Source organism: Carcharodon carcharias, chromosome 9 (genome assembly GCF_017639515.1).
Source record: "Carcharodon carcharias isolate sCarCar2 chromosome 9, sCarCar2.pri, whole genome shotgun sequence".
NCBI classification, from domain to species: Eukaryota; Metazoa; Chordata; class Chondrichthyes; order Lamniformes; family Lamnidae; genus Carcharodon; species Carcharodon carcharias.
In genome coordinates this window covers 17,970,078-17,997,076 of record NC_054475.1, presented here as the reverse complement: position 1 = coordinate 17,997,076, position 26,999 = coordinate 17,970,078, and the positions used below count along the sequence as shown (strand labels likewise).

The 26,999-nt window shown below is 43.2% G+C and overlaps 1 protein-coding gene across 2 annotated transcripts in view; it reads left to right on the top strand.

The window, feature by feature from the left end:
- The first annotated feature begins 270 nt into the window (after positions 1-270).
- foxp4 (forkhead box P4) overlaps positions 271-26,999 on the top strand; it is a 440,188-nt gene continuing 413,459 nt past the window's right edge. Inside the window, exon 1 of one of the 2 annotated variants that reach the window (XM_041196036.1) lies at positions 271-758. The gene's annotated coding sequence lies outside the window, so the exon portion shown is untranslated. Of the gene's footprint in view, positions 759-6,462; positions 6,523-26,999 lie in introns of those variants that run through there. The other variant, XM_041196037.1, reaches the window with a different exon arrangement.

The window sequence follows — 26,999 nt, the reverse complement described above, 5'->3', positions numbered from 1 at the left end:
ATCTGCAGCACTCCTCCCAAACCTCTCACACCCCCCCCCCCCCCCCCCCAACCCCCTCCCTCCCCCCCAGCCCTCCGTGGTGAGTTAGTGTGTTGGTGGTAATGTCACTTTAGCAGGGAGATGGTCAGAATCCCAGCTGATGCTGTCAGGGAGCTGACGAGTAAAACTGAGCAGCACCTGCTTTAGATGGATTACGGCTGTTGGCGAACATTCTCCTCACCCTCACGTTGTTTGTGTGTAAGACCCGAGCCCTGAGCTTAAGGCTGCTCCTTACGGTGAGTGAGTGTGAGAGTCTGTATGAGAGTGTGTGTCTGTGTAGATGCGATGGGATGTCACACAGAATCGTGGAGCTCTCTGTGTCAGTAATTAAAGGAACGTGGTGAATAACAGGAGGAGGGACTGAGAGCAAGGCAGAGAGAGAGAGAGAGAGGGAGAACAGATCTCTTTTAAAAAAAAACAATGCAATCCAATCGTCCCAGGAGCATGCTGCAAATAGTGGAAAGAAAATATATAATATAGGAAGAAAATTGCATCACACACACCCCAGCACAAACAGAGAGTGTGTGTGTGTGTGAGAGAGAGAGAGACAGACAGAGAGAGAGAGGGACTTCGGCACAGAAGCTGCTGCAGGCTATTCGAGAAAGAGTGAATCTTTCCATCCCTCAACATTTTCCCATTGAGTTCTGGAGTCCTCATGATTCTGGGTCATTGAGAAGGAGAGAGAGAGAGAGAGAGCCGAACCCGCAGCTTTCACACAGGTTAGTGACTTCTTCACAAAACCCACTTGCGATAAGTTTCATTGCTGGGTGGGGGTGGTGGTGGTGGTGGGGGGGTTGGGGTTGGAGCGGGGGTGAGAGAGACTTTTTTAAAGTTTTCGCAACTTAAAAGTTTTGTGGATTGAATTTTTCGAAGAGGGATTTCGTTCATCTTAAAAAGTTACTGTTTAATGATGTGGGGACAGGTAAAAAATGCTTTAATTTCCACAAGTTTCCGAATTGTGTCGATTGTTGGGTTTGAGTCGGAGGTTACAGACCATCTCCCAAGTCTGCTGAAGTTTGATTTGGTTTTTTTTGGGGAGGTGTGTGTGGGGGGTGGGGGGGGGGTGGGGGGCGGTGGTAGAATTAGGTTTAAAATGAGAAATTGAGTGCGGGGGAGGGGAGGGTGGTTGGGGAGAGTTGAAAGTCCCGATTGTGTTTGGGAGATATTTAGGGGGATGGGATTCATTCTGATTCGGGTCCAGTTCTGTTTGGGGATTTGCTTCGGGTTTTCATTTTGCAGCTTTTGACGCGGTTGCGAATTCTGTTTGGGGTGGGGGGGGGGGGGTGGGAGTTGGGGGGATTGAGTCGCGGTTGGAGTTTGACTGGTTCACGTTTGCTTGTTTTCTAATAATTGGTCGTTTCCCCAATATTCTTTGGCCTGAAAGCCCGCTGAGCCGATCACACACTGTGGGAGCTGGTGGTGCCGGGTCTGCATTTTGGCACTGGCTGAGCGAGAGCATGTGCTGCTTTCAGCTCGGGCAGTCTCCACACTGGCTGGGACTGTTTGAGTGAGTGAAGATCAGACTGAAATATCAGTCATGGTCAGAACAGGGTCTGTGGCGAGAGATTCTCCAATGTGGGAGAGGAATCTCTGGCTTTTTTTTTTTGGAGGGAGGGAGGGAAGGGAGTGAGGTTTGGGGGTCAGTCTGGAAGGAGTTGCCATTGTCAATTCATCTCGAACTCACTTGACATGTGGTAGTTCTGCGGAGACAGTAAATTATCGATTTCAGTTGGACTGAGGCGGCCGCAGTTTGTTAGCCGGCGAGGTTGGGGGGGTGGGGGGGGGGGGGGGGGGGGGTAGTGCGGTTGCGGACTTTCCGCCGTTTTGCTTTTTTGAGTTTAATGTTTTAGTCCGAGACCCCCCCCCCCCCTCCCCCCGCAACTCTTTCCCAAGTTTGTAGATTGAGAGGAACGCAGGAGCTGCGGTTTAGAGGGAAACTCTCGGGCGCGTTCCCAACTCCTGTAGGAGTCGGGGAGAGGTGGGGACACACACACACACACACACACTCTCCAGACCAGACCCCCCCTTATTCCACTCCCCCTCCCTCCACCACCCCCGGGGGGGTGGGGAGATCCCAACAAGCCCCCGCTTTCCGCCGTTAAATCGGCTGATGAGCGCCATCCCGGGAAACTTTCTTCAATAAAATCCACAATCAGTTCGTTTCCCCAACATCTCCACCACCACCCACCCCCCTCCCTCCCTCCCTTTTCCCTTCGGTGAAAAATAATCAAATCTCTCATTGCCAACCCGAGAATTTTCTGTCCCTCCCGGTGCTCGCTTCTGCATTTCCGTTCTTGCTGTGACCGGATTTACTGTGATAACTCTTTAACTAGTTTTTAAACGATTGGAGGGGATAATTACAGAGATTTAAACAGAGGCTAATTTGCCTCTGTGTCGCTCTAATAGATCCCAGTCATCGGTTGCTTTTTCTTTCAAAAAAAAAGGAACAGGAAAATGAAAGCGCCGAACTTTCCGCACAATCCCTGGAGCTGCAGCCGAAACTGGGACAAACTTTGGCGCTTTTAGTTTCTGAAGTTTCAACTCGGAATCATTCTGTATTTTTTGTGTTTTTTTAAAAAATCGACATTTCTCGATTGGATCGAGAGAGCCCGGATCGAGTTCCACCTCCCCTCCTGTGTTTAATGTGTGTAAAAAAAAATCGCTCACCAATTGCGCGCGTGGTTTCCTTCTGGTTATGAGAAGTCGAATTTAAAGTAATTTTGAAATAACTATTTGCGATACCTCAGTGCCAAGTTGAGAGAATTTTGGCGATCGCCGCTGGATCAGGTTGAAGGTGGAATTTTTCCTCGGGAGTGTCTGGTTGTAGAATTTCCTGGAGGAAAGTGTGAATGAGGAACAATCGGAAAGGAGAGGATTTCGGGGATTATAAACTCCCAGCAACTTCCCCCAAACTGAGTCTGACTATCACAGGCTCCTGGTAATAATTGTCAGGATTTCGCAAGTTAGACCCCCCCACCTCCCCCCCCCCCCCCCCCACCCCCCTCTCTCCCCCCAGCCCGAGTGTGAGGAAACTTAGAGACACTCAGAAACAAGAAAGCTGTGTCTGAATGTTGCCCTCCGCTCTCTCTCTCTGAAATACCAGGAGCGGCCGCCTTCAACCTTCTATCTTTCTGATTTTTGTACTTACCGCCAGCTCAACTCTCCAAGCCCAAGTTTTATCGATGTGCAAACTGTCTAAAATGATCATTGTAAATTTCCAGCGAGTAATTTCCCAGCACTTGCTGTGATCCAGCCTAGTCCTGCAATAATCTGAACAAAAAGGCTTAAGTGTCAGGTGGGGATCCATCGCTTCCTAAATTGCGAGAAAATCTTGGGAGAAACTGACCTTTTACCCTCGGGGAAAATGTAAGGGGCTATAACCTTACTCTGGACGAATATTAGTCCATTTGTTTAAAGATAGAAATGCGCAGTTAAGTATCCTTTTATTGGATAGATTGATGGAGTGCTGCTCCGAGTGAGCTTCCACTGCTCTGGACGCAGCAACAGAGAGACGAGGGAAACACGTTGATTGCCCGCGGCGCTGAGTGAGATTGGGAAAGGGTTAAACTCGGAATGTCCCGAGACCCCATGTGAATGAATCTGTGACCGGCGCTGGCATTTACAATGATGTAAATCACGGCTGATCCCAAACGCTTCACGTGTGAGCACGCATTCTGTTTGTGAATATTTCAGTATTCACACTCAACTCTGACTTGATCCTATTTGAAAGTATTTTTTTTATTGTTTTTAAAAAGATCGAGCACAATATATATTTGAGTTTTAAAACGTCAATGTGCCTAATAAATGGAGAATGTTATTATTATTATTCAAAGGCATTTAAAGTGGAGCACGGACTGAATATCATTAATAACGAGATTAATCCGGAGCCGTGACAATCCAGAATTCTCAGCAGCTACATTTCACCAATATAGTTTGTTTATTTGCCTGCAGACCCTTTGAGTGCTGACTCGCCCTCAATTTCATTTATTTATTAAATTCCATGCGTGGGAATCCCCTCTCTAACTGATTACCAGGACATCTTTGGGTCGAGTTCTGTCCTGGAGTGGAACAGGAGACTTTCACCTGCACCTTGCACTATCGCAGACGATTTCCGCTCAAATCTCAGGACATAAACAAGATCCTGAAATTCAGATCCAGTGCATACCTACCTCGCTGAAAGGTAGATGGATTCTTGACTCATTGCAAATGATCTAACCGAAGGTATCCCACAGAACGGGACTTTGCTGTGACATCTCGTTACAAAGTGGCTCAGAAATAATTTGGGTCAGGAATAACTTGGGATAGGCAGATTTGCTAAATCCGTCAGGAGTTGCACTTTTTTTAAAAAATAGAAATTCAATTAAATCAATACTATTTTGACCCGGGATTTTTTTTTTCTGCGTGTTTAGAAACAAGTTAAATTGTTTCCTTGTTCCTTTCTTAAAACCTCCACTGACTCTGCAGGGGAATGTCTTTTAATTCAGGACACAAACCCCACATTATAATGTCTGCACCCTCCCCCCCTCTCCCGCCCCCCCCCCCCCCCCCCCCCCCCCAAACCTGCAAATCTTTTTCCTCTCTCTGTGTAAAGCAGTTTGGAAGCGGGAGCGAGCGCTTAATGTCTAATTGGTGAAACCAAAATCAGAGGGGGAAGTGGGGAGTTTGAGATCAGAGCTGTGAACACCACTCGCTACAACCATGGGCAAGCGTGTTGAATGTTTGATTTCCAGAAAGAGTCGGCAGGCTGTGGGCAGTCCTTCCCCCTGCCCCCACCCCCACCCACCCCGACCATCGGATCAAAGAGTGGACAAAAGTCAGTGAATAAATTAGCGACATCGGGAACTTCCTTCAATTTCATCTTATTAAAATCTAACATTTCGTTGTGGAAGAAGATAGCCAGGACAGCAAGGTTCCAAAGATATGGTGAACGGAGCAGGGCAGGAGGGAGAGGAAAAGATTAAGGAGAAACTGTTATATAAGAGGAAAAGATTGGGGGAGAGAGAGAGAAAGACAATGAAACAATAAAAGAAACAGCGAGTGAGGCTTCGTGTGGGAGAGTTAGAAAAATAGATGAGGAAGGAGGATAGAGAGAGACCGATGGGCAGCATGTAAAACATAATTTGAGCAGAGTGACAGAGAGAGGGGGAACAAGAAACGCAGAAAGAGATGGAGACACAGAGAAAAGGAGGAATGAACAGTCAGCTGTAGGTCACCTAAAGAGAATGGTGTATACACCTGCCTTTGGATTAAATACAGGCAGGAGTATTCAGTCAAATCTGGAGACATTTTAAATGTAGTGGAAATTGTGCAATAAGAAGACTGGCCTTTTATTAGATTCTTACATTCTTTCAGAGGAGGAAGATCCTTCGCTTCTTTAGATTCCTTTAACCCTTTTGTTGTTTTATTCCTTCCGATGGGAGCAAAACTTGCTGCCGCCCACTTACCCTGCAGTCTGATCATTCACTCCCATGTGTGAATTATTGTCATTCATATTCTTTTTGCGTTTTACATTTTGCGTCGCAGTCACCTTGCAACAGTTTAATTTTAAGCTTTCTACAAATTGTTTTAACCCCCCACCCTTGTCTCCACACCCTCCAAATTATTGCAGCTGGCCGTGGGAGCAGAGAGCTGAGCTGTTGGCATCTGAACAAGGCTTGTTGAAAGCAGGCTCGAGTCCTGTGTCGGCCACTGGTTCAGCGGCTTTGACAACTTGACATCGAATGGATACAATTCAGATCATCTCAGCCCAAATCTCCCAGCAAGTCACAACAACATCTTAAACTTTTCAATTATCATTCACTGAGCCCCCTTCAGTAAGAACACTGGCCTTATTTTTTTTTATCAGATTTTTAAATTGAACATCATTTTTAAAACTAATAAAAATAACTATGAAATAACCTTTTGTCAGAAATATTCAGAAGCTCCGAGGTGTTCCGAAGTGGTTACACATTGCGCGCAGCTAGACACTTGTTTCTGTGTAACTGTCTAACTCTCTTTATAAACCAACATTACGGGCTGGATTTTCAGATTTTTTTAGCAGAGCAAAAATTGCTTCAGATTTCCATTTTTTAAATATTAGATAAAATGTCATAAATAGAAAAACCAAAATGAACATTGTCCTAGAATGTGTAAAATAATTGAAATGATGCTGGTACTTGTGACACGAATAATTTCCTTCCCACTACACGTTTCTCTTAATAGTGCTCGCGGTTAAATTTATTAAATAAAGCCATGGTCCAAAATGTGCTTTTAAAAAGAATGTCTTGTGCAACAACTAATGAAATAATTGGAATAATTGAAAACTGGCTTAAAATCTCAAATGGTTGATTATCTTGGGTAGTTATGGAGATGTGAACAATTCGTCCCTGTGTTTACGGACTTTGAATGATGAGGGACGCGCTGGCTGATAGCGAACTGCAGGATCCACATGGAGAAACGGGGCAAGAGACATCCAAACACTGACTGGGAGATGCACCTGTGCAGGTGAAACTTTGCTAAGCTTTCGATTGACCACGAATCACTTTCCCCAGATCCTTTCCTGCCCCGAATAGAATTTCCTTTTCCAAACTCCGGGATCGTCCCTGAATTTCCTCCCATTCCACAACTCTTTGAATGTGCCTGCATGAGCCACTTCTATACAGTAAAGACAGCACCAAAATTCACTGCTACTTCCTTGCTAGTTGGCTTTCTTGCGATGAAAATTGATTAATTAACGTTTGTCTCATGATGTAACCCGATTCATATAAAAAAAACAGCGAGATGTCGAATACCAGCGAGATGTAGCATCTTATTGTGTGTCTAGGAGTAGAAGGGTCATTGAGTGAAGTCAGCTGTCCTGAGGAAACAGCGGTTTTCAATGTGAATTCAGTCTAATGAAGCCTAGTCTCTCCCCTCCATTTTTCTGCTTTACCTCGGATAAGTTTGAGTGTTTTTTTTTTTAACACTCCCTGCTGGTGGTGAGATAGTGGATCGTGCAGCCTTTATCGCACCCACCTGATTTTCACTCCAGTGAATTTGGCGCGATGAAAGTCGGGCGGTTTTTAGAACGGGCGTGCGATCCGCCAGTTTATTCCCGTGCAGTTAGAAGTTTACTCGTTTGTCTCTTGCTGGTTTCAAGGCTGCCAGTTTTTGTCCAACTTCAATGTTTTCATGTGTGAATCTAAACAGTGAACCCTGGCATCATGTTGGTCCATGGGCTTCCTACTCTAAAGCTGGGTCCTGCCTGAGTTTGTCCTCAAGACTGCTCAGGACGTTTGTGGCGCCTCTACATCAGCTCAACAAACCTCCGAAACAATTAAACAAAGCTCTGGCAGAGTTTCACTAATGAAGAGAGGGACAGAGACACGAACCTGCCCCAGCGTTGTCCAGGCGCCCATGATATTTGCCCGCCTGTCAGCAAGGGACGGGGCAGATAGAGCCGTGACATTAAAATGATGGACACGACATACCGGAGCGCTCAGGAAACCCTGAGCCTGGAGAGCGAGTGTATCACATTGGGCTGTAGTCAAGGCAGCTCCTCCAGAGCACCAGTGAACCAGGGGCAGGATACCTGCTCGCTGTGAGGGGGTGGGGAGAGAGAGATGAAAATATAGAGACAATAATTGGGTAAGATTTAGGAGAACAAGAGGTTTATTCGCAAATGAATATGAAATGGTCAGAGACAGGGTCGCTGAGGTACAGCAAATCAAGCCTTAACCCTTTGAGGACTGAGTACGAATTGCAGCTCTTAATTTAGGTACCAGTAATATCCAATCACACCCATGACACCCGGGCTGGGAATGTGAATCCAGTTCTTTGATATGCAGCTGGTGTGAGAATCAAGCTCTTTAACCCCTTCCGGTCAAGGCTCGGGCACGATTTTATCTACAGAGCCCAGTTTAGTTAATAATATTCTGAACTGATGCAACTCAGTGATCCACAACAGTGCCAGTCCTTTCCTCACTCTCCCAGCACTTTACATGGACACTTCTACATTCTGCCGACTCCAGTCCATTCTCCTGGCCGGAGAGAGAGCGAGGCGCAATGACCCCCCACCCCCCCACCCCCCCCCCCCCCCTCCCCCTCCTCCATAATCCGAGCCACATGGATTATCTATTCATGATGGAGGAGCGACACCAGTCCGGCCATCACTGCTTGTGACCTAGTTGGACTATTTCTTAAAGTTGCGATTGAATCATTGGAGTGTGAGCTGGGGGTTCGGTTCTTTCATTCTTTAGGAATTGTTGTCGCTGAGTTTAATGCAGGCAGCTGTATCACTCGGGTCTGCCCAATGAAATTTCCGGTCTCCAGCTTTGCACTTACAGCTCTGCTCCTGTCACTAAACCATAGACAGAGCAGCAATGATGCCAGAGTAGAGAAAATGAAAAATAACAACTAATCTCCCCTTAGAAGACGACAGCCGCTTCCCCCCACCCCCTAGTCGCCCTTTTACGCTCATTACACCCTGAACCCACTTTAATATCCCTTCCACCTTCTAGTTTACTACTATCTTCAATCAAACCCTCCGAAAATGAGGAATTCCTGTTGTGAAGGAGAGCGACGGCTCTCGCACTCAAACTGGGCTCTGCCGCTGGCCCCCGGGGGGTGAGGGGGGGCGGGGGCGGTGTCAGACAGCATTTGCACTCTTGTAAAAGCACAATACTGCAGAAAGTGCTGGAAAAACTCAGCGGGTCAGACAGCATCTGTGGAGAGAGAAACAGATTTAACGTTTCAGGTCGAGATGAGCTCACATTAGAACATTGACCTGAAACACTAACTCTTGTCTATCTCTCCACAGATGCTGTCTGACCTGCTGAGTTTTTTTTTCCCCAGCACTTTCTGTCTTTATTCCTGATCTCCAGCATCCGTGCTGTTCTATTTTACTACTCACCGTTGGGGCCGAACAGTTCACATGGATTCTTGGGTGAGACGGTGGGAAACGGATTCGCCTTAATTGTAGCGCAGGAGGAAAAGCCAACGATTGACGAGTCGGGGGTCAGTTTGCTGCTGCTAGTGTGGCCCGGGGTAAGGGGGTTGAGAGGGCTCCTACCTCTGGGCAGCAATGCCCTTTCTGTTCTGAAAGTCGTCACAACAATGGCTAAATTGATCAGCCCGAGAAAGAGAGAGAGAGAGAGGAGTCTGAACGCGTTAAATGGGGCGCTCAGGGGCTAAATCTGTTATTAAGGATGGAATTAATGCAGGCCCGCTTCCCCGAAACATTCACTTCATCGTCAACACCTTTCTAGCCAGGGTAAGCGCGCGGGATTTTAAGTGTATTTTTATAATCCAATTTTGAAGCAAGAACAGAAATACTTTAGAAACAATATTGGGTACGTTAGCCTATCATATACACTGAGAATGTCCCCCACTTTCACAGATTCAGTGTCCTGTCTTGTCTCAAACTCTTCCCTGTTTGTTTCAGGAATTCTCACCCACCAGTCCTATTGCTGATGTGAAAAGGGGCGAGTGGGGTTTGGGGGGGGGGGGGGTGCGGGGTGGGGGTGGAGGGACTGCACAAACCGTTATCGTACAGTGTGCCTCAGTCAGGGCTTTAGGGATCTTTTTCCTGATCGCCTCAGCCACTGGGAGTCGAATAAAACCTCAGTCTCTAAACTGCCTATTGAAACCTGGAGTAAATTGCAGTCTTGTACTCTCAATGCAGTGTACTAACACTATAATTACTTGCTCAGAAACACTGGCTGTGTTTTTTTTTAATTCCTTTATTGCTGGGCTGATACGGCTTGTTCTCATTTGGCATGTCTTTTGAATAGAGTTTTTTCATATAAAAAAATCGCTAATTGCATTCAGACGGAGCGCGGCTCCCAGTCGAGGGTTGACAGGTCCTTTTTAAACAATGCTTATGTGCAGCACAGAAACTCTTTATTGTGTTGACTTGACGAAGGGATTATAGTCCCCTGACATTATTAAAGGGAGGGGGGACACGAAACACTGTAATTACATTTGCTTAAAGTATCACCATCTTAACTGGATATTTTATAAAGTACTTTAAAAAATTAAACCGTTCAAATCAGTTCGTCAAAAGGAAATGCTAGATCATTTTCACCTTGCGTTTTATTTTCTAAAGACTTTGCAAGATCATATTACGAAGGGACATTTTGACAAATAATAATATGTTTGTTTTTTGTAAATTACTTATTTTTGGTGTCATTTTATTTTAAAAGTTGCATTTTGGTTGCATCATATTGCCGCATTTGCATCTTATTAATGAATTAGCATTTTATTACCTTGATTTCTTTGCTATTCTGTTCCCCTGTCCCAAACCCAGGTTTGTGGAGAGCAGGATCCTGGGTTAATTTGAAATTTATAAGTAGTGGGTTTGAAGTTGGTCATCAGATGGAATTTTTAACACGAAGTCAACCCTCCCCCCGCCCGAAAGAGCATTACCCGGTTTGCTAAAGACACCAGTGAATAAATTAGGAGATTGAAGTTTCTCCTGAAGACTGAATGTGTAGATGCAGCGCCTGCTGTGGGACAGAGTCACACAGACCAGATAGGGCTGTGCTGACTGGGGCGCTACAACTAGCCAAAGGTTGAGGAGCCTTAGTTCAATGGGTAACACTCTCCCATCTAAGTCAGAAGCTTGTGGGTTCCTTGAGACCCGAGCACAGAATTGATTTCAGTGCCAATACGGAGGGAGTGCAGCAATGTCAGCCGTGCCACTTTCAAATGAAGCAGCAAATGGCGGTTTTAGTCTGCCGTCTTCGATAGATTTAAAAGACCCCATGGCACTACTATTTCCAAATAGAGCAGAGGAATTCTCCCTAGTGTCCTGACCAATATTCTTCCCTCTCCCAACTTCACCAAAACAGATTATCTGATTATCATCACATTGCTGTTTGCGGGAACTTGCTGTGCACCAATTGGCTGCCACATTTCCTATATCGCAGCAGTGACTACCCCTCAAAAGAACTCAATTGCCTGTAAAACATTTTGAGGTTATGAAAGGTGGTATATAAATGCAAGTTCTTTCTTTCTAAACAACCCCTGGATTGAACCGGGCGGGTGAGGAAACGGGTTAGATATAGAGGGAGGACCTCAGCCAGGGTGCTCACTGCTATCTAAAAACCCAGGTCCTGTCAGGATAGGATTGGGCTCAGATACAAAGCCCCTCATGGTAGAATATCACTGTGTAGGCCCACACAAGACTGGGAAGTTGGGACAGATGTTAGAGAATGGCAGAACACCCAGAGGTCTGTTCACCTTGCACACATCAATGCTCTAAAGGGAGAGCAGGACAGATTGGAAGTAATGTAGAGTGATTCAAAAGCCTTTAAATCTTTAAGATTTTAAATAGCGTTTGGGAACAATAATTTATTATGTCTGATATGTTTACACTTTGACATCACTGGGCAGGCATTCAGAATCTACATCCTTCAGTTTTACAGATCAAAAATTATAAAAGTTTACAGTGCAAAAGTGGGCCATTTGACCCATTGCGACTGTGCTGGCTCTTTCTTAAATCAATCTGAAACTAATCCCACTCCCCAGATTCTTTGCTTAGCCTGATATTTGACTCCTTTTTCTGCTGGGGTTGTACAACACTCTCCGGGACATAGCATTCCATGTTCCAACAAGCCTCTGTGTAATAAAATGTCTCCTCTCTGCTCATACTCTGTGATTGACCCTTGTCACTGCTCCCCAAAAATATGAAATACTTTGTTTCTCTATTTACTCTTATCAAAATCCCTCATAATTAAAAAAAAACTACACTTAAATCATTTCTTATCCATCTCAGCCTCATTATCTCAATCTCTCATTGTAACTAGAGTTTCCCATCCCTGGCATCATCCTGGTGAATCTAGATTGCCCGTTCTCTGTAACTCAGTGCATTTAAGGAGTACCTCGATAAACACATGAGGGGGAATAAAATAGTGGGTTATGCTGATAGGATGCGATGAAGTAGAGTGGGAGGAGGCTCATGTGGAGCAGAAATACCAGTGGAGACCATTTGGGCTGAATGTTCTGTTTCTGTGCTATAACCTTGATGTAAAATCATACGTAGTTTCTTACTTTGATTTGGTTCAAATTTATCATTCCCCACTTTACCATCATAGTCTATGCTATACTTAGGAAACCTAAAACGCAGTTGTCCTTTTTACAATTTTATCAGCCTGCACTTGAACTTTTAGCGATTGATGTATTTGAATGCTTGAGTTTTCTCTGATATTCTCCACTCTTCAGTGTCTTTATGTTGCATGTTTCTTGCTTTTTCTCCCATAAATCTATCACATCATAGCTTTCTGCCCCCATCTGCTATTCGTTTAGTCTATCTCTGTCTTTCTGAACACTTCCACAATCTCCTTCTGTATTTTTATTTTATCAGCAAATTTTGTTCATGTATTCCCCATAATGAAGCCCCAACAATCTTCCAACATCATGTTTTCCTGTCATCCATATGGACAAGTTCATATATCTACCAGAGAGGTTCAGATTTGGAGAGGATGAGAGAGCAGATTATAAAATAGCCAGAGTGTCAGCCATGGCTCAGTTTGTAGTGGTTTTGCCTCTGAGTTACAAGTTCTGGCTTCAAGTCCCCATTCAGGACTTGAGCACAAAAATCAAGAATGATGTTCCAGTGCTGTATTGAGGAAGTGCTGCACTGATGGAGGGGGAGCGGGGGTGGGGGGGGGGGGGGGGGGGGGTGGGGGGCTTTCAGATGAGGCATTAAACTAAGGCCCTACTTGCCCGCTTGGGTGAAAGTGAAGATTTCATGGCACTGTTTGAAGAAGAGCAGAGGAATTATCCCTGATGTCCAGGCTACTATTTATCCCTCAGTTAATATCACAAAAACACATTATCTGGTCAGTATCACTATTTGTAGGAGCTTGCTGTGTGCAAATTGGCTGCTATGTTTCCATACATGACAACATTGATTTTGCTTCAAAGCATTTTGTTAACTGTAATGTGCTTTAGAATATCATGAGATGCAAATCTTTCCTTTTTTTCCACTCTGAAGAAGAGTCATACAGACTCGAAACGTTAAATCTGTCTTTCCACAGATGCCATTAGACCTGCTGAGTTTTTCCAGCATTTTCTGTTTTTGTTTCAGATTTCCAGCACCTGCAGTATTTTGCCTTTATCTTTCCTTTCGTTTACTGTTTGAAGCCACACTTCTCTCAGAACAATCAAACCAGAAATAAAATGATAAAAATATACAAACCAAAATATGTCATCTTTCACTTCCTCCTTTGCCTAAGTAACAAAGCTGTTTTGAGAATTTTAACATTGAATAAAGCAGTAAAACATATAAGGAACACTTCAAGCACTTTACAGTCAATGAAGTACCTTGAAGTGTAAGCAATGCTATAATGTAGCTCCCACCAACAGCAATGTGATAATGACCAGATAATCTGCTTTTATGATGTTGGTTGAGGGATAAATATTGGCCTGGATACCTGGGAGAATTCTCCTGCTGCTCTTTGACATACAGCCAAGGAATCATTTACATCCACCAAAGAGGTCAGATAGGGCCTTGATTTAACATTTCACCCAAATGAAGACATCTCTGACTATACAGCACTCCCTTTGTATTGTAGTGGGAGTGTCAACCTGGATTTTGTGGTCCAGTGTCTGGAGTGGGGCTTGAATGAACAACATCTCTGACTCAAAGGTGAGAGTTCTAGCAACAGACCCATGGCTAACACCAGTGAACTGCAAAAATATTGGTTAGCAGTGGGATCAGCCATGGTCAGTGTATAACAACATTGAGGTCAAAGGCCTGTGCATTGTATGAGGTAGGTCAAATTGAAGGATGGGGTTCACAGTTTTTGGGGTCTGTGAAAGAGTGAGCTAAAGTTGGTATTGAGTCTTCATTCAGTAGGCTGAGGATGCACAGAGCAGGAAGAGTGAATGGGGCAGCTAGACTTGGAGCAGAAATAAATATGATGACATAGTCATTCAACATCAGGTCATAAAATAACTTTTGAATTATATAGACGTTGGGAAATTGAGGAGCTAACCTAATTAAAAACAACTTGGCTTTTGTTTCCTATATATATATATCTATTCTGAAATTGTTACAATGGGCTTGAAGATGTAATCAATTTCTCTGAGTTATACACCTGCTGCTCCTTTCAAATGAATGCATTAGTTTCACACAATCCATAAACTCTGCCTATGGACTTCTATCCAATCAGGATGCCTATACATTTTCCTATTGAACCAGGTTATCTGTCAATTACTGGTTCAGTTTCCTGGCCCATGTTGAGTTCAATGGGAGAAGTAAACAGTTTTGTGGGGAGAGATACCAACCAGCATTTCTCAGGCTGTTAACTTCTCCATGAACCCTGCTTGGTGTAGATAGGCTTAGGTGTGATGCTCCGATATTTGAATAGTATCCTGTCACCTGGCAGGTGATAAATGGGAATTTATTGCCTGTAGAGCTGTGCCCAGGAACCAGCATCTTCCAGGCATGAAGGAGAAAAGTTTTGTTGAAAACCATAACTTTGTTCTGTGTGAGTTTCATGGTGAGTTACACCAGATCCCCTGTCAACAAGTCCATGGTGCCTGATCTTACACTGGCTGTAACAATACCAGGTCAGATGAGCTTGGGCCATTTTCACCCAGGTCTAAGTGTGCAGGGGCTTCACAGTACAGAGATGTCTATCATTTGATACAAAGTTGGCAATCTCACTCTGAAGGAGAACCCAGGGCAATTGATGTGGGATTTAAACAATGCCATTGACCAGCTGTTTAGTAGTACAGAACTTGAGTATTGCTGAAAAGAGAGACATGTTGCTGAAGCTTTTCACCTTGAACTCATCAGAATGCCAAATTTCAAACAATCAGAATGATTTAACTGATTGGTTAGTAAGTCTACTTTGATTGGCTGAGGTGTTGCCATGGAGAAAGCAATGGGGGAACTATAGGCTCCCCGAGCTCTCAGGTAATTCAAAAAGGCACGAGGCTTGATTATATTCTTTTTGTCTGCAGAAAACAGGTCCCTACATGTGAATGTCTGTCACTAAAGCAAATGTCAATAAGCCACATTATGATCTCTTCTGATCATCTTAAATTGGTTGTTAGTGTAGCTATTAGCACACTCAGGATTGTCCAGCAAGTGCTGCCGAATTGTGGAATCATAACTAACAGTAGACGCTGTGTTTTGGGTTTTCAAAGTGCAGGTTGGTTGAGTACATTCTGTACTATTACAAACAACGGAAGGAACATGTTGTTTGATTCGATCTGCCAATCACTAGGATGTATGACTACATACTTGGCATAGCACTGGCACTGCCATTCATACATGACACTGCTCAATTGTGTGGTAGGCAGAATGTCTTTTTGGACTGACAGCAACATCCTGTTAGTGGAAAATATCACTTGTTTAGCCATTTGCACAGTAACAGTGCGAAACGACTTCCTTAAGCTGTTTTTCAAATTTTTGAGATACTTCGCCTTTCCAGGGTAATTTGAGGTGGACCCGGCACTTTTCAGATCTGCAAATGGTCTTTCTGAAAATGGGCCTTTGGCCCATTTGTGGGGTTGCATAATACACAGTGAACAATGATCTGATCAGGATTGTCATTGTCCTGCAGGAAAGCTTTGATGCGCTCTTATTTCTGTGTCAATATTGCAAGGTGAGCAAATGGCCCGGAAGCTATTTACAAGATTGCTGATAAGGCCAAGGTTATAACACATAGAGCTATATGAATCCCAATGTGTAAATTGACTGGTGAATGTCGACAGTAGTGGAGGATCCATTAACGGATTTCTCAACTAGCACATTGAGGGAAGGGAGTGCATTAGACTGCGCCATCTCAAAAGTCAATTTGAGCATGGGATGCAACACATTAAGCTGTGTAAGAAAATCCTTATAGGTGGCTGCAATTTCAATGATTATAAAATGTATTATCTGCGCATCAGAATTATGCATGGAGTGAGAGGTTAGGGCTCATTCCATCAAAAATGTGTTTTACATGGAAACCAAAAAAAATGTTGGCAAACACTGGACCTAGAGGGGACCCTATGGCTATACTTTCTATTCATTAAAACTGAACTCAACTGCCTGAGTTGCTAAGTTCACAAGTTCAATGAGAATAGATTCAGAAAATGGTGGCACATCTATATTTCCATGATGTAGCGATGAAATACAAATGTCAATGGCTTCCTTGGACACAAGGGTCATTGTCAGCCTTTCCTTTGTCTCCAGTGGAAGGTGTATTACCCCTTTTTGTTCCTTCTGCTGTCTCTCCACTGGAAGGCAGGGCTCACTGAGGGCGGGGATGTCAATCTGGGGTCTTGATATTTCATGTGACCCGATTGCAGTTTTTCTTTCTGGACGGTCACTTTTGAAATTACCCCTGAGCGCTCTAATATTTAAATTGCAAAATTTAAAGTTTCTTTCTTTGACTACAAAGATGGTGATCTCATAGGGTATGGTTCTCCAGCCAGGAGAAAGTAGGACAGCCTATTTTTAGGGCACCTTTTCCAGCCCCTCCCCATTGGGGTGAGCAGAGGGTATCCTGAAAAGGATAGATGCTGATGCCCAAAGACACTTCAGTCCTAGTACAGGTGTCCAAGGACCTTCATGTATCTGCTGCCTGTGTGCAGGTTCTTGACTAGAGATTCCCAGGTTCACAGACCTGCCCCTGTCACCAATTCTTCATCACCGCAGGACTTGGCAAATGATTCTGCTAGAAGCCTGCGCGTGACTTTGTTCAACTTCGGGACCTTGGGATGCTGTCATTGTCTACATGATCTTGACGGTTTAGTGTTCAAATTTTGGTAACATTTTGAACCACAATGACCAGGGCTATCTTGCTGCTGCTGCCTTCTTCTGCTTTCACAGCCTGTATGACGCACAGTCTTCCTTTGCCTGTCCTGCTGTTCAGGACTTTCTGGACTGCATTTTGTCTGGCACCTCCCTCTGACCTTGACACCATAGATGACCCTACCAGAGACAAGGAACATCCAACGGCATCGCTCAAGTTTGGAGGGTACAAGCCTTTCCACTAGGTCAAGGTGGCGATCCACAGAGGGGTTATTCCTTATATAAACAATCTAAACCCCTCGATTAGATCCCAGCCTACAACTACTCCTGGGGAGAATAGTTTGCTCTACATAGCAACAGCTTGTCTGGTTCTGAACCTGCCAGTCCAGATGCAGTATGCTCTGCCAATAATTTTCATAATTAAATACCATGAAGCTAAAGTCATTTTTTGGACTGATGCAGTAAAAATATATTCAGTGCACTGGCGACAGGTCCTGTTTTGCACTCCATCTTTATTTAGTGCAGCCCTGTCCTGCTCAGTTTTGATTAGAACACAAAACAGCCCATCCTCCCAGAGGGAATCAGTTCTAACATATTATTCACTAAAACCTGAGGAAGACAAATAACCTGGACCAACATTTGAACTTGCCCGAGTTCCCACAGTGAGTTATGTTTACAAACTACACAAAACTTCCAAAATTCAGGCTTTTCCTCTGATATTGACAATCGTTGGATAATTAAGGAAGAAGTAAAGAAACCAGAGGGAGGTTGAGCAGAAATGTTTTATGCAGCAAGTTGTTATGTTTTACATTCATGGATGTGGTGTCACTATTGTGAATATTGCCCTTGAGAAGGTGATGCTGAGCCACCTTCTTGAATGCAACCAAGCATTTTGATGCACCATTTCAGAGGGCTGTTAAGAGCCAACCACATTGCTGTGGGTTTGGAATCACATGTAGACCAGACCAGCTGTTCACGACAGATTTCCTTCCCTAAAGGACATTAATAAACTAGGTTTGGCAGTCTAATGGTCACCATTACTGAATTTAAATTGCCCATTGGCCCTGGGGAGATTTGAACTCATGTCTCCAAATCCTGGCCTCTGGATTACTAGGTACAGTAACATAACTGCTCTGCTGCCAAAGCCTGACATGGATTACTCTTATTCCATTGGCCCAATGTTTCCCAGTAGTGATGGTGATTTGTAGTTAGGCAGCTGCACACACCCCTCCCTACAATGAACAGATTGTGGAGCAGGTTCAGCAGGGATCTGGATACCTCTATCCTTGGATAATGCACAGACATGTGGAGCTACCACTTGAGGGGGAATAGAGCAAGAGTTGAAAATCAGAAACAAGAAAATCCTAGCAAATACATCAGATTAACAATTTTTAAAGAAATAATTCATGTCATAAATTCTTGACATCATGATTATCAATATTATTTGGCACTTTTATAATTGGATATCCTGTGCCATTTCTCATTGAGCTGTTGATGCCATTTTGAGGATAGAAACACTACACAGTGCCATGGACAATGTAGTACCATGTTGCTAAGGTGCAGCTATGGTTATCTTGACCCATTTGTCAAAGTTCTAGTTTGAGGTGAATCATAAACTATTCTTACTGACATCCGCAGGTTGTGAGAGGCCATTTTCTGTTGCAGTGAAGCTTGTCAATAGATTAGAAATGGCTGGTTTATGTTGTGTTCCTGTTTAAGGGTCAAGCTGTTTGCAGGGGTTGTCAGGTGGAGTTTGCCTACAGACCTGTTTTGTGGTCTGGTGTCTCCCTGCTCTCTCTCTCACACACACACACATACACACCACTGTGCTGCTGCTCAAAGTGGATCACAGCATTGTGGGAATATCAGGAAGTGGGAGATGCTCAATATTATAGCAGCACTAGAGAGGAGAAATTGGGGTCTGGTAGCACTGCAGGAGAGAGTGAGGGCTCACGGTCAGTAACAATTTGAAGCAGGGAGCTCTGGGGTTTGAATATGTGTGATAATGCAGCCGTATCACTGAACCTTTATTACAATATAAAGAGGAACTGGCTTTGCAATTCGAAGTATAAATGGAGAATGCACAGGTGGAGTAAATCACTAATTTTGTTATCTGAGTATGGTGTCCTGAAGTTAAAAAATAAAGGTGAAAATGTGAAATATAAAGTTTCTTAAATTGATCTTGCAGCTTGTTTTGAAATAATTTTGAAATAACAAACTCAGATATAATTGTATTACAAAATATTACATATAATTTACAGTACAGAAAGAGGCTAGGTGACTCGACAGATCTATGCCAGTGTTTATGCTCCATTCGAGCCTCCTCCCGCCATCCTTCTTCTAACCATCAACATTTCCTACTAGTCCTTTTGCCTTCATGTGTTTATCTAGTTTCCCTTAAATGGGTCTATACTGTTCACCTCAACCACTTCCTGTAGTAGCAAGTTCTGCATTCTCACCACTGTATGGATACAGAAGTTTCTCCTGAATTCCCCATTGGATTTAGTAGTGACTATCTCACCTTACTTGCAAGCAGAAACATATTCTCCCTGTCTACCCTCTCGAACCCTTCCATAATTTGAAAGATCTCGATCAGGTCACTCCTCAGTCTTCTCTTTCCTCCAGACAAAAGCCCAGCTTTCTAGTCTTTCCTTTTTTGAATAACCTCTCGAGTTCTGGTATCGTTTTAGAAAATCTATTTGATACCTTCCCCAGTGCCAATGCATCCTTTTGATAACAGGGAGACCAGAACTGGACACGGTAACTCCAAGTGTGATCTAAACAAGGTTCTATACAAGTTTGACATAAACTTCTCTGCTTTTCAATTCTGTCCCTCTAGAAATGAACCTCAAGGCATTGTTTGCTTTTTGATGGCCTTGTTAAACTGCCTGACTACTGTTACTGATCTGTCTATCTGTCATCCCTTACTTCTCTATTCCTCTACACCGTTTAGGCTCTTATTTTTCCAGGTGTATGCAACCTCTTTGCTCTTTCTACCAAAATGTAACATCTCACACTTAACTAATTTGAAGTTAATTTGCCACCAATTAGATGTCCATTTTGCAAGCTTATTAACGCCTGTTTGTATTGTGTTGCAATCCTTCTCTGTGTCAATTAACCCCCAATTTGATGTCATCTTTAGTGCAAGCAAGGCCACAATTTGGCATTTGTATTGAGAAAAAGATCTTCTGTAGTGATAATTTGTATTGCAGTTTCTCAGTATACGCAAAAGAAAGTTCTCCCTTTATCCACCTGAGATAAGCTTTATCCCAAAATTAAAATTAAACATTATATAGTTGTTTGGTGGTGCAGAACTTGATTACTGCTGAAAAAGGAGAGATGTTGAAGCTTTTCATCTTGCATTCATCAGAACACTCCACAAGAATACCAATATCCAGGAAGACAACAATTTATACTGTATGTGAAGAGAGTGCTGATTGGTTGGCAAGTGGACTCTGACCGGTAGAGGCGTTACCATAGAGAATGCACCAGAGATGGTGACTGACAGTTATCTGCCAAGCATTGTTGAAATTTAAACCAGGTTGTTTGACCCTGATTGGTCAAGACATTGCTCTGAGGCATGAGTTAACGAATTGCTGACACTTATTTTGTTTAGCTGAAATAGGCGCAATGTATGCACATGTTCTTTCTGTCTACAAAGAACAGAGTCCTGTGTATTAATATATATAGCTTCCAGTACACACAAATGCATATACTGTGAGCCTGAATGACAATCTTAAATTGGTTGTCAGCATAATTCTTAGCACACTGAGGATTATTTAGCAAATGTTGTCCAATCGCGGAATCACATCTAATGTTGGACACCGTGTTTTGAGTTTTGCTAGCACGAGCTGGTTGGGTATGGTCTGTATCTTGCCCATTGTGAACAGCAGCTGGGACATGCTGTTTGATGTGATGCACCAGTCTTTGGGATGTATGGTCCACATACCTGGGCATCACACTGGCACTGAAATTCATTTCCACATTACTCATTTGTGTGAAAGGCAGAGCGTCTTTTTGGCTTGATGGTAGCATCCTGCTAGTGGCGAATATACTAGTGTTACTGCTGCATAGTAGCAGTACCTGTTGCTCACTTTTGGCCCAGAAAAGTGCCCAGTCTACCTCAGATTACCCTGGAAGGGCAAAGTTTCTCAAAAATTTGAGGATCATATCAAACAGCAAGTCCCAGATGCTGTCCACAACAGGGAAGATACAGACTGTACCCAACCAGCCTGTGCTTGCAAAACTCAGTGGCCAACATTAGATGTGATTCCACGATTGGACAACATTTGTCAATTTGGGCTAGGAGATGTATGCTTGTAGCATGTGACTCTGTAAATAAATACTTAGAAAAGCATGTAAAGATTGGCTTCAATTTTTACTTTGCCTTTCTGAAATATAACACTATTGTGAAATATTTTTCTGTTTTATGTCAGAAACTGTTTTCTAATCCTGGATATTTGAATTGGTGTGAATAGAAAATAGTAGATGGCAGGTTTTACATTCTTTTTGTTTTAATGAGTTGAGTTTCTGCTTTTCTGAACTGGTTGATTTTCTCAGCTTTGATGAGGGAGAAATCACTAGCTTCTCAGCCTCAACAAAGAAGATATTTGGCATGTGATTGTGACTCTGGGATTGGCTACAGAACCTTCAACCTATACTTCCTTTCAGTGAGCCAGTGAGTGAGCTGTAATATACCCTTTGGTCACTAAGCTCAGATCTGGGGCTGATCTAGAAATGTGAAATCTGTCAGAATCGAGGAAAGTGAGAGGACCATTTTTTAAAATTTGTTTATGAGATATGGATGTCACTGGCTAGGCCAGTATTTATTACCCATCCATAACTGCCCCCGTTCAGAGGGCATTTAAGAGTCAACCAGATTGCTGTGGATCTAGAGTCATGTGTAGGCCAGACCCCAGCTGAGGACAGCAAGGGACATTAATGAACCAGAAAGGTTTTTATGGCAATCAGCAATGGTTTCATGGTCATCATCAGACTTATAATTCCAGACTTTTATTGAATTCAAATTTCACCATCTGCCCTGGGGGATTCAAACTCGGGTCCCCAGAGCATTACCCTGGGGAGCATGGAATATCTCTTTAGCCTCTGTTTTTAAGTCATAAGTATGGATCATGTATTGTTTGGTAGAGCCCTGGGTAGATGTTGAGCTATCTGGATTCTAACATAATTGCCACTCTCCTAATGATTCAGAATTCCACCACAATAAAGTGGAAAGGCCTGAGGTTCCAAGCCTGATGTGCTGAGTTTTCTGACTGTATTCAGGCAACAATAGGAGTGCTATGCTTGTCGTATGCACTAAGGAAGGGACAAACTGGCTAGAGCCATGCCATCTGCAATGTGTCCTACTCAACAGCGCATGAAGATAAACCCACTATCTCTTTCTGGCTACTCATCAGCTAAGTGCCTCTTAAAGAATAAAGGCAAAATGCTGCCAATGCTGGAAACCTGAAATAAAAACAGAAAATACTGGAAATACTCAGCAGGTCTGGCAGCCCCTGAGGGGAGAGAAACAGAGTTAACGTTTTGAGTGCAATAAGAAATATGGTTCCGAAGTCATATTGGGCTTATGATGTTAACTCTGTTTCTCTCTCCACAGATGCTGTCAGAACTGCTGAGTATTTCCAGCACTTTCTGATCTTGCATCTTACATGCCTGATTCTCACCCAATGATTGCTGTAGGACAGGGGGCAGGGGGGATTTGGCAGGGTGTTGATTGTTTTAGCGAGGCATTTGCAAAGGCTGTTGATCACTCCACCAGGCTTGTCTGCAATGTCCTTTGCAGTTGATTAGCCTGCTTACATTCAGTACCTCTGATCTGATTTGAAACATAGCTTGGCTAAAGTTTTTGGCAAATTCCAGGCAAGCTGCTATAAAGTAGGCTGACACTCCAGTGCAGTACTGAAGGAGTGCTGCACTGTCAGAGGTGCTATTTTTCAGGTGAGATGCTGAAATGATGCTCTGTCTGCCCAGTGGTGTAATGGGATTTTCAAATTCACCCATTGGAAGAAGAGCAGGGTTCTCTGAATTGCATCGGGGCCAACAGCATTACAAACCAGTGTACTGATCATTATCATAGGGCAGTTTGTGGGAGATTGCTGAGTGCAAATTGTCTGACATCGTCCCTACATTACAACAATGACTACACTTCAAATGTACTTCACTGGGTCTTAATCACTTTGGGATGTTCTGAGGTTATAAAAAACTGTATAGAAATGCAAATACCAGGCATAAAAATGAAAAGCCGGAAATTTGAACATAAAATTCTGGAAGTACACAGCAGGCATGTCTGGAAGCTGAGGGACAGGAGATAATTTAATATTCGGCACATATTGCAAACCAGTGGGTCAGCAAGCTCTCTGATAGGGGAGTTCACTACCACACAATATGTTGAGCTTAGATGCCGACAGACCTGTTGTGTAATTCCAGTACTTTCCGTACCTGTTTATAATTGTTTTCATTGGTTGTATGGAGGGAGGGAATTGAGTTTTACGGTGTTCAGTGTGAACTGCATCTCTCTAATCATTCCTTTACCACTACACCCTTGCACTGTAATGAAGCACACAGCATTTAGTTAAATACAGATTAAGTTCACTCTCAGGGTACTCACCAAACAGAAAACTTTTCACTTGTATTTTGTTTTAGATTTATCTGTTTAATATGCAGAGGAAGTGATTACTATCCCCCCTCACACTGTGTAGCCAGTAACCTTGTGCAACATAATTTTTGAGGGGAGTAAAGGAGTCAGGAGCTAGCACAGTCCTGTTAAAAGCTGTTACTGGTAAAGCTTCTGTTTTTCTTCCTTGTCCGGTTCTGAATCTCTCTGCTCTATGTTTCCATGGACACCGGGTGTCTCCTTGCATCTGGCCAGTTCGGCTGTTTCTCTTGTGCAGATTTAGTCAGTAAACGTTGACGAGGCACTTGATTAAAGAGAGCTGGACTTCACTTCACATCCACATACTCTTACTTTCCTTAAAGAGTCATTGGGCCATGAGCCAGAGCAGGAACCTGGTCTGATTGTCCTCCGTAATCTGCTACAACAACTTGTGTTTATAATGTAGTAAAATAGTCATAGAGTCATAGAGTTATACAGCACAGAAAGAGGCCCTTCGGCCCATCGTGTCCACGCCAGCCATTAAGCAAAATGTCCCAAGGAGTTTCACAGGAGCACTATCAAACAGCCACACAAAAAGATGTAAGGATAGATGGTAGATTTTAAGAGGGGAAGATAGCTGGCAAGAAGATCCAGGAATGTGGAGGTTAAATATTGGACCATCACTGCCTTCCTCCACTCCCCTGTTGTCCAACTGGGATCAACTGGCTCACCGGAAAGGTGGGTGATGGCCTGTATAGCTCAGTACCACATCAGGCAGTATATTTATTCAATGAATCGCAGAAGACTCAGATTGCTGTTTATAAAAAGTATAAACAGTGAATGATCTTGTTCACATTCTGTTAATGACACTGCCTTTCTTACCTTAGCCCAGGAGAGCTGAAACTCCATACAAAGCATTGAGGTCAGTAGATGTAAGAACACATATATGGCCACCTCACTGCAGAACAGGTTAGGACAAAGTCTCAACAATGAGATCTCTGACTAATGTTGTTTAAACTATGAGTATTACTGAGAAAAAGGAACTGATTTGGAGGAATGACTATGCCTAACACTATGAGGAAACTGGATTAACAGCAATGGACATTCATTAAACCAGGGTAACTGGAGAATGTTATTTTAGTTGTGTCTGTTAATTTAACACCGCCTACAAATTCCGTAACATCTCATCATCAATCAGTGCATAACACCAAAAAAGCACAGAATTCAGCAGCAAATGACCCAGAAAGGATGATGCAATTCTAGAGGTTTGAACCTTGATTTCATTTAAATCATTTTATGTCCTTTTCTCTTTGTCACTGGCAGACCCAGACTGGTCACTGGCAGACCCAGACTGGTCGCTGAGTTTGGTTCTACAGCCACTGGACATCCCACCCAAAGACTTTTGTTCAGCCCTGACAGTTTGACCATTGTTGGTTGATGGGTAACACAGATGATGTCAATCAGATTCACACCTGTTGCATACACTTTCCATCAGAAAGTAGTGATGACAATCCCTGGCCGATATTTCCCCATTTGAACCCCAGTATGGCCAGGCTATAGCCCATGGGCTGTGGGGTAGTTAGTTCTCCTTCCTTGCATTATTCACTGCTTTGTCCTGTTTTGAGTCTCCTTGCCCAAGAGCTTGAGGAAGGGGCTGTTTTTAACCCTTCATTGATGGCTAAATTTCACATCAGAACCACCCAAAATCTGATAAAAATTCAGCAAACCTGAGAGACTGCAAATTAATGGGGACAGAAGTTTAAACTTTTTGTGGTTTGTGAAAGTGCAGAGAGTGTGTAACCAAACACAAAGCAGATGGATAACTCCTGCCACCAGGCTATGGAACAACAAGGAGAGAACTCTGGAAGGATAATAAAATCCTGCTTTGCAGATAAACATGTAACAATGTAGAAAAATATGGAACAAAATCCCCGCACGATTTTTCACTTCATACCATTCAAGTGAGGTACAAGTAATGAGTAATTCCATGAAGTTAAAGTTCCTGACACAGTGATGTTGCAACATTCTGGCAAGGATTAAGGGCCAAGTCCTTTTGAAGTTGAAGTTTTTTTTATATCTTGTTGGACTGTTTGGGTTTTCTCCTTTTGCAGAAAGAACAAATTTAGTCAAAATTCGAGCTGTGTTTCAATGCTTTGATCTCCGATTCTGTTTCTTCCCAAGTGTCACCTCGATTCAAAGAGGCAGAATCTGTGAGGTGGAGGTTCCTCCTTCACCGAGGCTGATGTTATGATGCAGAGCCATAAATGAAACTAACAGTCAGTGAAAAATGAGGGACCTGTAAGATCAAGAAGATTCGGAACATAGCTACAGATTCAGACAAAACGTGTTTGGATTTCTATTTATTATCACTGCTTTTGGCTTTTTAAACAAGAACCCATAGCTTGGGGTTGCCACCCACACTTAAGAATGATTGACCCAACTGTGCCACACCTCCCTTTCCAATCCTGGTCTCTTGGGCATTTCTGACCTCCTTTGTCCCACCGTTGGCAGCCATGCCACAAAGCACTGGTGTTCCATCCCTAAACCCCTCTGCCTTTCTTTCTTCTTTTCAAACACCCCTCAAAGCCAACCTCTTTTGACCAAGTTTGTAGTCACTTGTTCTAATATCCCTTTATATAGTTCAGTGTCAATATTTTAAATTTGATAACACTCCTGTGAAGCTCCTTGGGATGTTTTTACTATGTTAAAGGTGCTATAGAAATACAAAGTGTTATTGTTTAATTCACACAGCTTGACTGATCTAACCTCCCACTTATTGGAGCATCAAGTTGTTACTTCCATGATCTCTGACTCTTTTTACACATAAATGAATTAATTTATCTTGCATTTACACTCTGTAATATTCAAAACAATGGTCAGGATTTTTCCTATGGTGGGCGGGCTGCGCAGGAGCGGGTTGGGGCGGGCGTGTAGTTGATCACCGCCTGTGATCAGCTCCACACCGCCATTTTACACAGGCAGGCTAATTAAGGCCCACTCAGCATAATATGCGGCCGGTAGCACTCAGTGCTACCTGTGTAGGCAGGAGGAGGGAGAGTCGGGGCCAGTCCTCTAGCTGGAAATTCATTCCACACGTTAGCCACTCTTCAAGTGGAGGAGAATTTCCTGATATCACTCCTAAAATAACCTGTTATTACTTTGAACCAGTGAGCCCCCTAGTTCAGCTCCTGCATTTTAATTTAATGCAATATTCTAGATTTACCTTTTCAATTCCATTAATTACTTTTTTACCTTTATCAATGATCAAGCTGCATAAATGGACCGTGTGAGTGAGTGGCAGAGGGGCCATAGAGCAATTCACACTCTGGAAAGGAACAATATAAAAATCTATCCAAGGGATGAAGCTGGTGAGAAAATGATCAGTACTCATAATTTGAATAATTATGATAGAGAAAGAAAATTGAGAGCTGAGATGAGCCTCACCTCAGGACGTGTGCACTTCCAAGATTAAATACAAGTTAAGCAAAAATGAAGTACTTTAAATTAAAGTTTTTATTGTCAAAAAATTGAAAGAAAAGTGGCTTTGGATTTTAACAGAATAACAGAAACGTTAGAACGTTCTGGAAAGTAATTAGATCATTTCCCCAGTGTAAGTAAGTTTAAAAGGTTTGTTAT